The sequence below is a fragment of the Entelurus aequoreus genome, linkage group LG15 (assembly GCF_033978785.1).
Source record: "Entelurus aequoreus isolate RoL-2023_Sb linkage group LG15, RoL_Eaeq_v1.1, whole genome shotgun sequence".
Lineage (NCBI taxonomy): Eukaryota > Metazoa > Chordata > Actinopteri > Syngnathiformes > Syngnathidae > Entelurus > Entelurus aequoreus.
In genome coordinates this window covers 23956186-23969176 of record NC_084745.1, presented here as the reverse complement: position 1 = coordinate 23969176, position 12991 = coordinate 23956186, and the positions used below count along the sequence as shown (strand labels likewise).

General features: G+C 37.0%; 1 long non-coding RNA gene across 1 annotated transcript; it reads left to right on the top strand.

The window, feature by feature from the left end:
• Positions 1-5672: 5672 nt before the first annotated feature.
• On the top strand, positions 5673-12059 carry LOC133629947 (uncharacterized). The gene is made up of 5 exons (XR_009821169.1): positions 5673-5833; positions 6436-6537; positions 6616-6670; positions 8491-8634; positions 8824-12059. It is a non-coding gene; the product is annotated as an uncharacterized LOC133629947 (long non-coding RNA).
• The last annotated feature ends 932 nt before the right edge of the window (positions 12060-12991 follow it).

The window sequence follows — 12991 nt, the reverse complement described above, 5'->3', positions numbered from 1 at the left end:
TTAGCTGGGCTGGAGGCTGCCTGCCCTGCTCAATACTGGCGCGACCTCAAAAAATGTTTTATCCAGCACTCACATATACAGAAAAAATTATGAAAACAGGGCCCAGGTTGAAAAAAACCGAAGTTTCCCTTTAAGGACTACACACCTACAGTGACCAAAGAATGGAAAAGTTTAGGCCCCCAGTGCAGTTTCATTTTGCCGTATCGAGGCAGTGCTTTTGTCGCGTTCCCACCTTACAATACCTCTTGTATGCAGTTTAACAACTACAGCTAAAAAAAAGAAACACACAGACAGACGTAGCAATTTCGATGACTGTAACGTTCTTAAGTTAATTTTCATTTACCGTTTAACATATTGACTATCGGTCATGTGCTACAATTGTATTACATTTTTTAAATGCCTCTGGACAACGCATTTAATGCTTTTTATTGCCGTTTAAGGCCTTAATTTACGCAAAATCCATTTAATGCCTTGCGGAAACCCTGGACATACAGTACATTAATACACACAACCACACTTCAAGTTGATGGACATAACACTATATTGCTTATCACAAAGCTAGTTTTTTGGCCAATCACAAACTGTAATTATGTAACATTCAGTTATGCTTCTAGTGTGCTGTAATCAATAAGGGATCAAACTTTTTTGTATTGAACTTCTATTTAATTATTGTTACACAATTTTGGCCTGAAAACACCCTCAGTTCTGGAAAACTTACTTAGGATTCCTTCAACTTTTTTCCGGTCAAGGATGCGCTTTCCTGTTCCAGCAGGTTTGTTTCCAGGGCGACCAAAAGGGACAGAATTTTGACACTCAAGTGTAAAAAACTGGTCAAAAAGTGCGTGGAATAGACGCATACAATTGGGCTTTGAAGCATGACTCATGGCAGCAAGGTGGAACGATGATATGAATATGCCGCACTCAGGAAAGAGTACCTGCTGGCCCGATTGTTGAGGAGGGCCATCGCTGTAATTGTCTCCAGGTCGCAGAGAGTTTGGAGTACTCTGACTTGGCCCGGATCTGAAAGGGAAAAAAATAGCACAAACAATACCAGAATGAGAAAATAATGTGTTAAGTCACAATCACAAATGTAAGTAAACATAACAATTACATCATGAACAAATTAGCATGAATTACTTGCCTATTTTCAAGAGGACTACTTCGATTCGTTGCTTTTCTCGCAGGATTTTTTCGAACTCCTTCCTACATCCATCACATGGCGTCCATGATTTTTCTGCCTGCGGTCGATATGAGATAGTGTCCTCGACAGATGGGTTGCCTGCATCTCTCAGGAAAGCTGGGGTTTTTTTGTCAGGTGGATTAACCCAGATAGCTTGCCAGCTAGCGGGGTGTGTACGCCGGGTGAAGGACCAGAGGTGTTGTAGACATTTGGTGATGGGCCAGCGGTGTTGAAGTCATGCAGTGATGGGCAGGATGCATGGTCTTCGTAGGGGGATGGACCTTTGATGTTGAGGCCATACGGTGGTAGGCTAGATGTATGGCCCCCATAGAGAAATTGACAATTGACGTGGAGGCCATACGGTGATGGTATGGCTGTATTGCCGCTGTAGGGTGATGGACCGATGGTTCCCTCTTTGGTAAACCTATCATGAAATTTCATTGAACCATAGATTACCATTCTATAAACCCAACTTGTCCATATATATATATGCAATATCAAAAGAGATGAGAAATACTGAACTACAAAAAAATTACTGAATTGACCCGCATTTTAACTTCCAGCGGCCAAAGGAGAACAAGTATTTAATAGACTGGTGATTCTGTAAAATATAAAACAAAACAAAAAATGACATTGTATGATTTTCAGGTAATTTGCATTTTTTTCCGCTTTTTACCTCATTTATCTGAAGTATAAAATATGGATTTCATGCAATAAGATGCACATCAATTACTTTAAAAAAAATTCATACAATGTGATTTTTGTTTTGGATTCTATCACTTACAATTGAAGTGTGCCTATAATGATATTATTATTATTAATAATAATAATAATAATATAAGTAACAGACCTCAATCTACAAAATCAGGAGTGCATAAATTATTTGTTCTCCTTACTCTATGATGGACGTACCAATAATGAAAATAAATGTACCATGACCAAAATTTACCATATCTATAATCGTTCTGTACGGTACTCCTAAACAGAAACATTTCACATCAAACACAAAGGAACTGGACCAATACTGAAGATGAAATCATCTTGACTGCAAGGAAATAAACAACTCACTTGGTCAACAATACCAACTAACAGATTATGACAGATTTTTTAATATTAAGTTATACATATTGACTATCACCAAAAAGTTATTACTTTATATATCTCAGGATTATTTATGAAATGTACAATTAAGTATAAACTGTCAAACCAGTACTTATATTTGGTTTAAATATGTTTTTTTAAACTATTGCTTATTGAGATTTCCGCCCTACCTCCTTTATTTCACAGAGGAAGTACAGGCATGTGAGCAACCTTTGACAAAAGAAGAGGAAAATTCACAAAAAAGAGGAACATTTCTATCCGCACGTAGTGCTCCCATGCAAGCGTTCCACAAATTTTGTTAGGATCCTATTTTTTGATATTGTTTACTTAATTCATCCATGGAACTTTTGTTATTGTTGAAAGCTCCGGTCGGACAGGTTTCACGGGACACATTTCCGGTGTTGTGTGTTGCTCTGAGAACCCAAGGGTGTTTCGTTAATGCTCGATTGCTGATAAGAAAGCAAAGTTAGCTCTGTTTTTTGACATCCTTCAACTCCCATCCTTACACTACTTGTATTTATATTTCTATATATTTTTTATTTATATTTAATTTAAAAAAATGCGGAATTTATATTTTGACGTGAAACTGAATGTTTAAAAACTTAGATTTCTTCTATTAAGAAAGTACATATTGTGTAACAATTTTTTTTCCTCAACAAAACTTGTTTATAAGATTTCAGTGTGTGTTCAAGTACTTCTTGAGCACATTCATCAATACTGTGATAACAATTGTAACCATGACATGAAATGTTCATTTTGTTACTCCCTAGTTTTGACACATGAGATTGTAGAGTGGATATTTACACTCTATGAACATTTTGACCATGGTTAAAAAGTAATAAAATGATGGCAAATAATTGTTTTCAGGGTCAACAAGTTCAGAACTTTTAATCCTGAAATCAAAGTGGATACAGATGTTGGGTTTTGGGCAATGAAATACATTAAATATTTGTATTTGTCATTCACATACTATTTACTGAAACAATTATTTGATGGCAGATAAAATAATTGTTCAGTTAATGCTGTTTTTTTGGTTTGGAAATTTACCAAATTTGATTTTATAAAGAGTTTTGAACTTGTAGCCCCATAGGCATGAGGTAATAAATGTGAAGCTTACCCATAGGGTGGTGGTGGTCCAACAGTGTTGCTGCCTGTTACAAGTGCCCCGTCACTTGATAGATTCAGCGCTGTGATACTATCATGTTCAGACAGTGGGTTCCGATCTACTGTAATGGTGTCAGACCCTGATGTTGAGTGTGATGGCTCATGGGCTTCCAACATATTTAAAAATGACTCCTGCGGAGTTTGGCAGCCTTTTGGTGACTGAGTCTGATCTTTTCCTGAAATATATTCAACAGTTGCCCTATAAAATTTACCATCTGACCAATTTGCTAAAACAGAATCTCCTGTTCTAAGATCTAAGATCTGCACAGGAGCTTCATATCTTGACAAAATGTCTACAGATTTTGCCGGTATAACCGTCCTCCCATCTGACGAATGCCAAACACCCTGAAAGAGAGAGTGCAAAAGAGAAAGTGTTTAAAATGTTTTATTTGAGTATACAAATTTGGACTGGTATTTGTCACCTCATTTGGACAACAATGTTATGATTATTTCCTCTCCCCATCCCTATATGCATTTTAAAGCATATGCAGTAGGATGAGCTTGCCCATCGCTGTCTTAGAGGTGTGTGGCCTCATTACAATTAGGGTACTGTTACCTAACTTCCTTGGGGCGACTTTCCCAAGGTGGCATTCTCAGCTGTTCTTTAAATACTAAACAAACTAATAAAGTCCTGTTTCCAGTTTGTTAGCTACATGTTACACTGCAATTTGTTTTATCCGTAGTCCGCTTTGCCACACATACATAGAGACTTACCAGATTGCTCACTTGGGGGAGGAGAATTATGCAGGTCCTTCATTTTCTTTGTGGGAACTCTTAACCTCTTTTTTGTTGTAATTTTCTTTTTGTCCATCCTGTTAATGAAAAAACAAATTTTGGATCACAAACTGGGGATAGGTTGATTGGCAACACTAAATTAACGCGAGTGTGTAAATGTTGTCTGTCGATCTGTGTGGACTTGTCCAGGGTGTACCCCGCCTTCGCCCGAGCGCAGCTGGGATAGGCTCCAGCACCCCCCTCGACACGGAAGGGAAAAGCAGTAGAAAATAGATGGATTGAACTATAATATAAATGGAAAGTATTTACATATATGGGGTCACTCCATATGGATGTTAACTATTTGGGTGAAGCATATTTAACTTCTGTCAAAAACAAGTAAACAAAATGATTGTTTATGATCGTTCTAGCTATAGTAAAAAAAAACTCAACCCAGACAGTTTAATTCTTATTTTAATTATTATCTATTTTGGGTTGCGGGGGGATTGATGGCACCTTTTTATAATAGGGTACATATTAAGAAAGTTATGGCATTTTTAACAAAAAAGGTCATGAATAAAATATCGAGCCCCAATGACTTTGTATTGAAGAGGTTGACCATAAATTGGTGCATTTTGACCAGGTTAAGACAATCATAACTTTTTAAACACATATCACAGGAAAATGAATCTTATATCACGTTACTAGTCTTAACAAGACCTGTCTGATAATACTGGTTTCATTTAAATGAATGAATGTTTCAAATTTTACACACATAGCTACTTCATTTTCCAATATATATGCAGTTTATAAAATCAATAGCATGATACAAAACATACTGGCCACTGCCAACGAGTAATCAAATGTACTGCTGCTTTCAAAATGGCGGAGCAAATTTGTTAATCATTGAACACTTTTGGATGTCATCTCTTATTTATTACTAGCCAGCCATACCAATAAAATGCAGCCCGGACCTTCTTTGTCGATTGTTACTTTACCTACATCAGTATTGTAAAACATTTTTAAGTCAAACCCCCAAATTAATATGCACTGTAGAATCAAATTGTGAAGGTCATTATGTATACTAACATTACTTGTTGGGCAGACGCCATTAGCGTTACCGCAACCTCCTAAAGGACCACTCGTTGTCACAACAGTTAAATATTTTCACTTCACAACATTACATGGTTGACCAACTAAAACATATTAGGATACTTACCTCTCCAAGTCTTCTGTCGCAAGCGTTGCGGTCGTCGTTTCCAAAAACTTTCCCGCTTCTTCTTCTCTTTCTTCTTCGCTTTCTTCTTCTTCTTCGTTTTAGTTCGAGGTTGGCGCACACAACGTTAAAATATTACGCCACCTACTGTTTTCCCGCTTCTTCTTCTTCTGACGTTGATGGCAAACAACGCGTCATGTCCGCCGCTGTCTGATAGAAGGCGTGAATTTTCTGAATTGCCTTCCTTTGAAAGTTACACATAGCCAAAAATGGCTATTTTCAAATGGACATATAAGGAGAAAATCAACTTAATCTAAATTTTGAGATGTGGATCTGTCTCACCAACATTCTCGCGAGATTTGCTCTTCCTTGAAAACACGCATGCGCATTTAGTGGGCGGATGTGACGTGATTTCGATTGGAAGAAACAATTCTGCATCGAAGGAATAACGACTGAAAGTAAGTAATACCATTTATTGTTTTGGTATTTAAATTACTTTAACACACACGAGTTAGTATTTTTTAAACTGCTGTAACGTCACCGTGTTACGAAAATTGAGCTATAAATGCTGCATTCAACGGTGCAACCACCTTGCTAGAAGCTATGATACTGTAATAATCCCAGGAATGCAGGCTCATACGACTTCTTTGTTTGTCTTGTCTTTATTGCACAAGATGTAATTTTGTCGGGAAAAAGGTTAGACTCTAACCCTTTTCCCGGCAAAACTTGAACCACCACTCCCTATTATCAACGTCACTACCCTATCCCTCCCGGAAGTCCCGCCCCCCAGCCAAAGTCATTGGCTAACACCCCGTAGCCAGCCGCTACAATACTCACCTCCACCGAGTTGAGTTGAGTTTGAGTTTATTTGCATCGCAAGTGATAAGATACACTTTATACATCCCATAGTGAAATAACAATGATAGAAATAAATGTACAGAGAACATTGGAAGTGTAACAATATAAATTACTGAACAAACACTGCTTCAATATAATATGGAGTTTTACATTTAAGAAGTCACACTGTATAGTCCAGAAAATTGTGTCTGTATTTACATAGTATTGGAGTGTCGAAATGACAAAACGAAAACCTGGAAAACGATGGAGAAGAACTGGTAAATAAGTCAACTCAAATAAACGATCAAGAAGGACTGTACAATTGGTGAGTAGACTGGCATAGTGGTGGTGCATTAAGCTGGCAGCAGATATAATATGTGATACTTTATTTTTCTTCCTGCAGTCATTCCGTCCTGCAGCCACCAATGTGAACGTGGAGACTGATGAGCAATGTCTAAGTAAGTTATATGTATATGCGTGTTCTTTGTTTATGTGAATTAGTTCTGATTGAGATTTACAGACCAGATAGATGGCTAAAAAGCTGTCCACAGTGTGTCAGGAACAAGCATGGAAATATTGCTTTCTTTTACCCTGAATACAGTAGCATTACGTATGAAGAATGAAACTTGAAATATGAGTTATCTCAGCATGTGTAATTAATCTTATTTGAACCTTTTCATCTTCAAGTTAATGCTGGTAAGTAACATCAGATCATGATTAGGGATGTAACAATATCAACATTTCACGGTATGATATTGTCACAGTGTTAAAGCCACGGTAAGATATTGTTACAAAAATGTCAAAGTGTGTTAAATGAAGTGGCAGGAGTGTTTACGATAAACACACTTACTGTAATTGAACACAAACATAATGTTCATATGTTGTAGTCCTATTTATTATTATAAACAGGTATTTTAAGTACAAAGGAATGGTGCAAAATCATCCAGAATTTCAAGTAACACACAAAGACAAACAAAAACCAAAACTTTCAAATAAGTGTCTTAAACTGACATAAACAGTAAACATTCAGTGTAACAAATGTAAAACAATAATGTTTCTTCTGCCAAGAAACTATATTGTGTGTCTGGTAAGGTTTTTTTTAATACAACTTGGTATGAGTTTGGATATGATTACTTTTTGAGCACATTCAACAATACTGCGATGATAATGCAAACAGTGATCATTTTGGTCACAGTAACGGTGATATGACATTTTGATATTGTTACATCACTGCTGTTTAGTTTAGTGTCTTTAAACTTTTAACTTCCTAAGAAACTGTCCTTTGCAGTGGACATTTTTGTATTAGTTTGTAGAATACTGATTCTTAAGAGTTACAGGTAACTAATAATTTGACTTTTAATCATGTAAATACCTCACAAATGGATATTTTCCTTTGCTGGCGTCTTGGTTTCACGTCAACAATATTTTCCAAAAACGGTTCTAACATATAACTCATTCTAATATATTACTCATATTCCCTAACTTATTGTAGACATCGTGGTGTGTAGTGTCGGCACATTTCTTATTTTGTGCATTTCCTCTGGTGAGCTGCAACGGCTCTGGGTCGACTTGGAAATGGTCGGGATGAACGTGGCATGCTTTACCTTGCAGTATGCAGACTTTATTTTAGTTTAATCTAACACGGCAGTTATAGGCACAGAGATATTTCACAGCAACAATTCCTCGGATCTACGAAGCACCAACGTTCCCGTCACTCCTGCACACTTCCTCTATATAATGTCCCCTGTTTGAACTGTGTTGTCCCACACTGCGCGGGTTATCATGGGATATCGAGTTTACTCCTCAGATCAGCCCACTTAATATTGTCAGAAAAAAACACACTGACGAGAGATCTCGTTTGATAGCGTCACACATCACGGCATTATTGTGAGAATGTTGAAGCCAAAATAACGCAATATTTACAATAATGTTGCATCCCTCGTCAAGATCCTTTCTCATAGGTTTGGTTTGCTGCTTTGTATTTACTAATAATTGGCATTGTTTATCACTAAAGTTCCACACTTTCTTTTTATAGTGTGTGTTGAATTGTTATGAGTTACATTTAATACTGTGGATTATGTGTTACCACAAACACAGAAGATATGTAAACATGAACTATAATGCGATTAGATGTGGGGGAAAAAGTAATTGCATTCCATTAGCTGGATTTGTATAATGTGTTCAATTTATGTCCACTTGCTTCTTGTTTTGCATGTTTTCTTCTTTTTTTAAATAATTTTAATCTTTTGAGTTTTTTGGTTCCTCTTCTTTGTGGCAGGAGGTAGCAGCAGGGGAACACTGCAGGAGGCGGTGCCTCCTGAAGGAGCCCAAAACACTGCTCTTTAAATGGAACACATCCAACCTCCAGGTGTCCATGCAGGATGTACTACTCTGGAACATCAAGCCTCTCCCTACCTGCCAGGTACACCCACCGTCTTCTGTGTCTGACTAATGTTTTGTTGTGAATTTTGTCACAAAGCAAATCCTGCTAAAATATGATACATTTTTGAGTGTAAGAATGTGAGCGATATGCTGAGACGTTATACGTTTTATCCTTGTGACAAAATGTTATAAAAAACCTTTAATGATTTGTATTCTATTTTAATTTCAGCACATGAAAATATTTCTACTTTTGACTCTATCAAAGACAATGGAAAACCATTTTCCAGATCAGCCCTCATAGATCCTCCTGATGGCCTAACAACTGAACTACATGTCGATGCTGAGTATGATCCATCTCAATCATTTGCGGAAGCTCTCCCTGATATGGGGGATTGGCTGTACAATGACGGACATACGTTTAATGAATGATTTAAAGATAGTTTGAGTGAGGAGTGTGCAGAAGAGTCAAATTTCTAGGACACAACAGACAAACCAATATATGACAATGCATCAGTAACCGTTTCAGAGTGCCTTCTGATCATCATGGGTTATGTAAACTGTCATAAAGTCACTGATTAGGCCCTAAGCGATTTGCTCAAAATGTTCAAGTTGCTTTGTCCCGATAGTCTGAATACAGACTGCTTTAACAGTGTACAGAGGTTCAAAAACTTTTTTTATCCCGCTCTTCATCATCGCCTATTTTATTACATAAATACTGCAGTAATTGTTTTGGGCCGTTAGAAAGTAAACAAATAAAATGCCTGTCTTGTGGGGCCAGTGTGTCAGAAGAAAGATCCTCATCCTTTATAGAGGTTCCAATTAAGGCTCAAATAAGGTCATTGTTCCTCAAGCCAGGTTTTCAGGAGAAGCTTAACTTTAGATTAAGCAGAAAGAAGGCAGATGCTAACAACATTGAAGCTATATATGATGCAAAAGTTTACAAACAGCTTGTCGATAGGGGTGGTCCTCTTAGTGACCCAAAAAACATCTCACTTACTTGGAACACCTATGGGGTACCTATTTTCAAATCTTCCAAGTTTTCAGTGTGGCCTTTTTAATGTATCGTCAATGAATTAAGCTTCATGGAACGCACAAAAAGAGAGAATATGATATTTGCTGGACTTTGGTATGGGGATTCAAAACCATCCATGGTTACCGTATGTTTCGGACTATAAGTCACAGTTTTTTTCATAGTTTGGCCAGGGGTGCGACTTATGGTCAGGAGCGACTTATGTGTGAAATTATTAACACATTAGCGTAAAATATCAAATATTATTTAGCTCATTCACGTAAGAGACTAGACGTATAAGATTTCATGGGATTTAGCGATTAGGAGTGACGGATTGTTTGGTAAACGTATAGCATGTTCTATATGTTATAGTTATTTGAATGACTCTTACCATAATATGTTACGTTAACATACCAGGCACGTTCTCAGTTGGTTATTTATGCCTCATATAACGTACACTTATTCAGTCTGTTGTTCACTATTCTTTATTTATTTTAAATTGCCTTTCGAATGTCTATTCTTGGTGTTGGGTTTTATCAAATACATTTCCCCAAAAAATGCGACTTATACAGTATATGTTTTTTTCCTTCTTTATTATGCATTTTCTGTCGGTGTGACTTATACTCCGGAAAATACGGTACATTTTTGAGACCACTAAGTGACACACTGAGTAAGCTTGCAGACAATGGAATTATTGTGCAACCTGCAGAGTTGACATGTGAACCTTTTGTGTGTAAAGTGCTCACCATTGCTGGAACATGCGACTTGCCTGCTAAAGCATTAGTCCTTAATTCAGTGCAATACAATGGGAAATTTGGATGTCATGAATGCGAACAGCCAGGAAACCGGGGAAAGAGGATACACCCATGTATTTCCATTCCAACATAGAGATCCAAATGGGCCACTGCGCACCAATTAAAAGTTTGTACTGGATATGAAAAATCGCAAATGAAACCAAAACCATTGTCAAAGGGGTAAAGGGTCCCTGTTGCCTGAGCAAACTTAAAATGTATAACCTTATCAAAGGCACTGCCGTAGATTACACACACTCAGTCCTCCTCGAAGAAATGCGCCTTTTGAAGATGTTGTGGTTTTCTACAGAGTTTTCTCGTCAGCCCTTTAGCATGGCAAAGAATACCAAAGAAATTGACAGGCGATTTCAGGAAGACTGTCCTCCATCCTCAACTACATAGCCTCGATCAGTGGCATCTCACAGAATGTTTTTTAAAGCATCAGAATACCGGGATCTTTTGCTGTTCTATGGACCATGAATTGATTAACGTGGACCCCGACTTAAACAAGTTGAAAAACGTATTCGGGTGTTACCATTTAGTGGTCAATTGTACGGAATATGTACTGTACTGTGCAATCTACTAATAAAAGTCTCAATCAATCAATCAATCAAAAAACTGTTATTTTCCGTGGAATTCTTGCAACAATGTACTACAACCACTTCCTTCTACTAAGTGAAGCCATTTTCATTTTGTTGATGGACTCTATATCGGTTGAACAGATCCATCATGCAGAAAAACTATTGTGGAATGTTTGTTCTCAAATGGCTACACTCTATGGTGAGCGGTACGAAACTGCAAATGTACACCTTCTTGTGCACCTGGCAGACAATGTCAGGGCCCTTGGTCCATTATGGACACATTCATGTTTCCACTTTGAAGACAAAAATGGATATTTGTTAAGGCTCATACATGGTACCCAAAATATACCTATGCAGATGGTAAATGCAGTCTAACTTGTGCAGTCTATTCCTGTTATTTCACAAACTATTAACCCAGGGAATGTCATAGCTGAATTTTACAGACATATGACTAAAGATGATAGTTTCTGTCAGGAAAACAAAGATTTGTCTAGGATTAAACTATATGGAGCATCTAGTGAACTTCCATTGGACACAGTTCACCTCTCTGCATTGCAAATACTGTACATGCTGGTCACTGCATCAATTCTGGAACAGTAGGCATCTTTCACAGGGCACACGTTAAGAGAAAGTATCTCACATCAAAACACTATGATAAAGGTAATAGAAGAAACAATTTTACAGTTTTTTTTCAAATGACGGACAAACAAAGTATGAACAGATTGATTTCTTTACCATAGCACATTCATGTGCCAAATGGGCCCCCGTTCGTGAATTTAAACATGCAGGTTTTTCTTTGCTGCAAGATAGTGTAACAAATGGTACATGCAGTCATGTTATTCCCCTATTGGAAACCTCTGCCAGTACAGTAGTATCCTTGGATGACATATTGGGTAAAGTTGTTTTCCTTGACTTCACATCTATGCCTGGCAGTGTGTTTGCAGTTCATTTCCCAAACACACTTGAAAAGTTTTAACTAATTAAGAACTGAACTGGCCTAAGAAGCCACAAATCAAATATTTGATCATTGTTATAAATGCTCTGAAAATACACACCGATGTGATGTTGCCGTGGATGCTGTAAAAGTCTGTAAATATGTACTGTATACGGAGTATCGTTTTTGCATTGTCTGTAATATTTCAGTGGCCAATATATTAAATGTACTTTTTAAAAAAAAACACTGTCTTTTTTTATGAATATTTAAGCCTACTACACTACTGCATTTTAATATTAGTCCTTATCATTGTGGTTGGAGAGCCAAATGTTTACTGAAGTGGTACTTTGTGAAAAGAGTTTGAGAACCATTGCTCTAGAAAGTTCACAAATATTAAAAGGTCTTAAAAAGTGTCTTGTGATCATATCAGTATTGTTTGGGTTCAGTTTTAAATCTCACAATTGTAGTCACTGAGTTACTGTACATGGCGTGTGTATAAGAAATCAACAAATTAAGTAGAACATTATGTAAATAAACCATATTACAAACCATGTATCCATATTGCCTGAATTAATTATGTTCTTCAAATGTTGGCATGAGATAAACTGGAGTATGATTGAGGTATAATTAAATTGTGCAAATTAAAATTTATTTTAAATGTATTTTTCCTAAGATAGAAAAGAGGCATATCTGACAACTCAAATGGTGAGCAGTGAGAGACAAAACAAAGTATATCTCTCACTGAGACATCATTGAGACATATTGAAACCAATACTCATCAATTTTCTTTTTGCCGAAATAGAAAAGAGACATCTGAGAACTCAAACAGTGAGTAGTGAGAAACAAAACCATGTATATCTCTCACTGAGACATAATTGAGACATATTGGAGACCAGCTCATTCATCTCTCATTTTGGTCTTAGTTGAAATCGGGAAAAGAGATAACTGTGAGACAACTTTGAGATCTCTCACAGTGCTCACTGTGAGCCTTATTTCTCAGGAGATACATCTGAGAAGAATGAGAAAACTACTTTGGTCTCGATTAGTGCTCTTTTATGTCTAGGAGATGTATATAAGACATA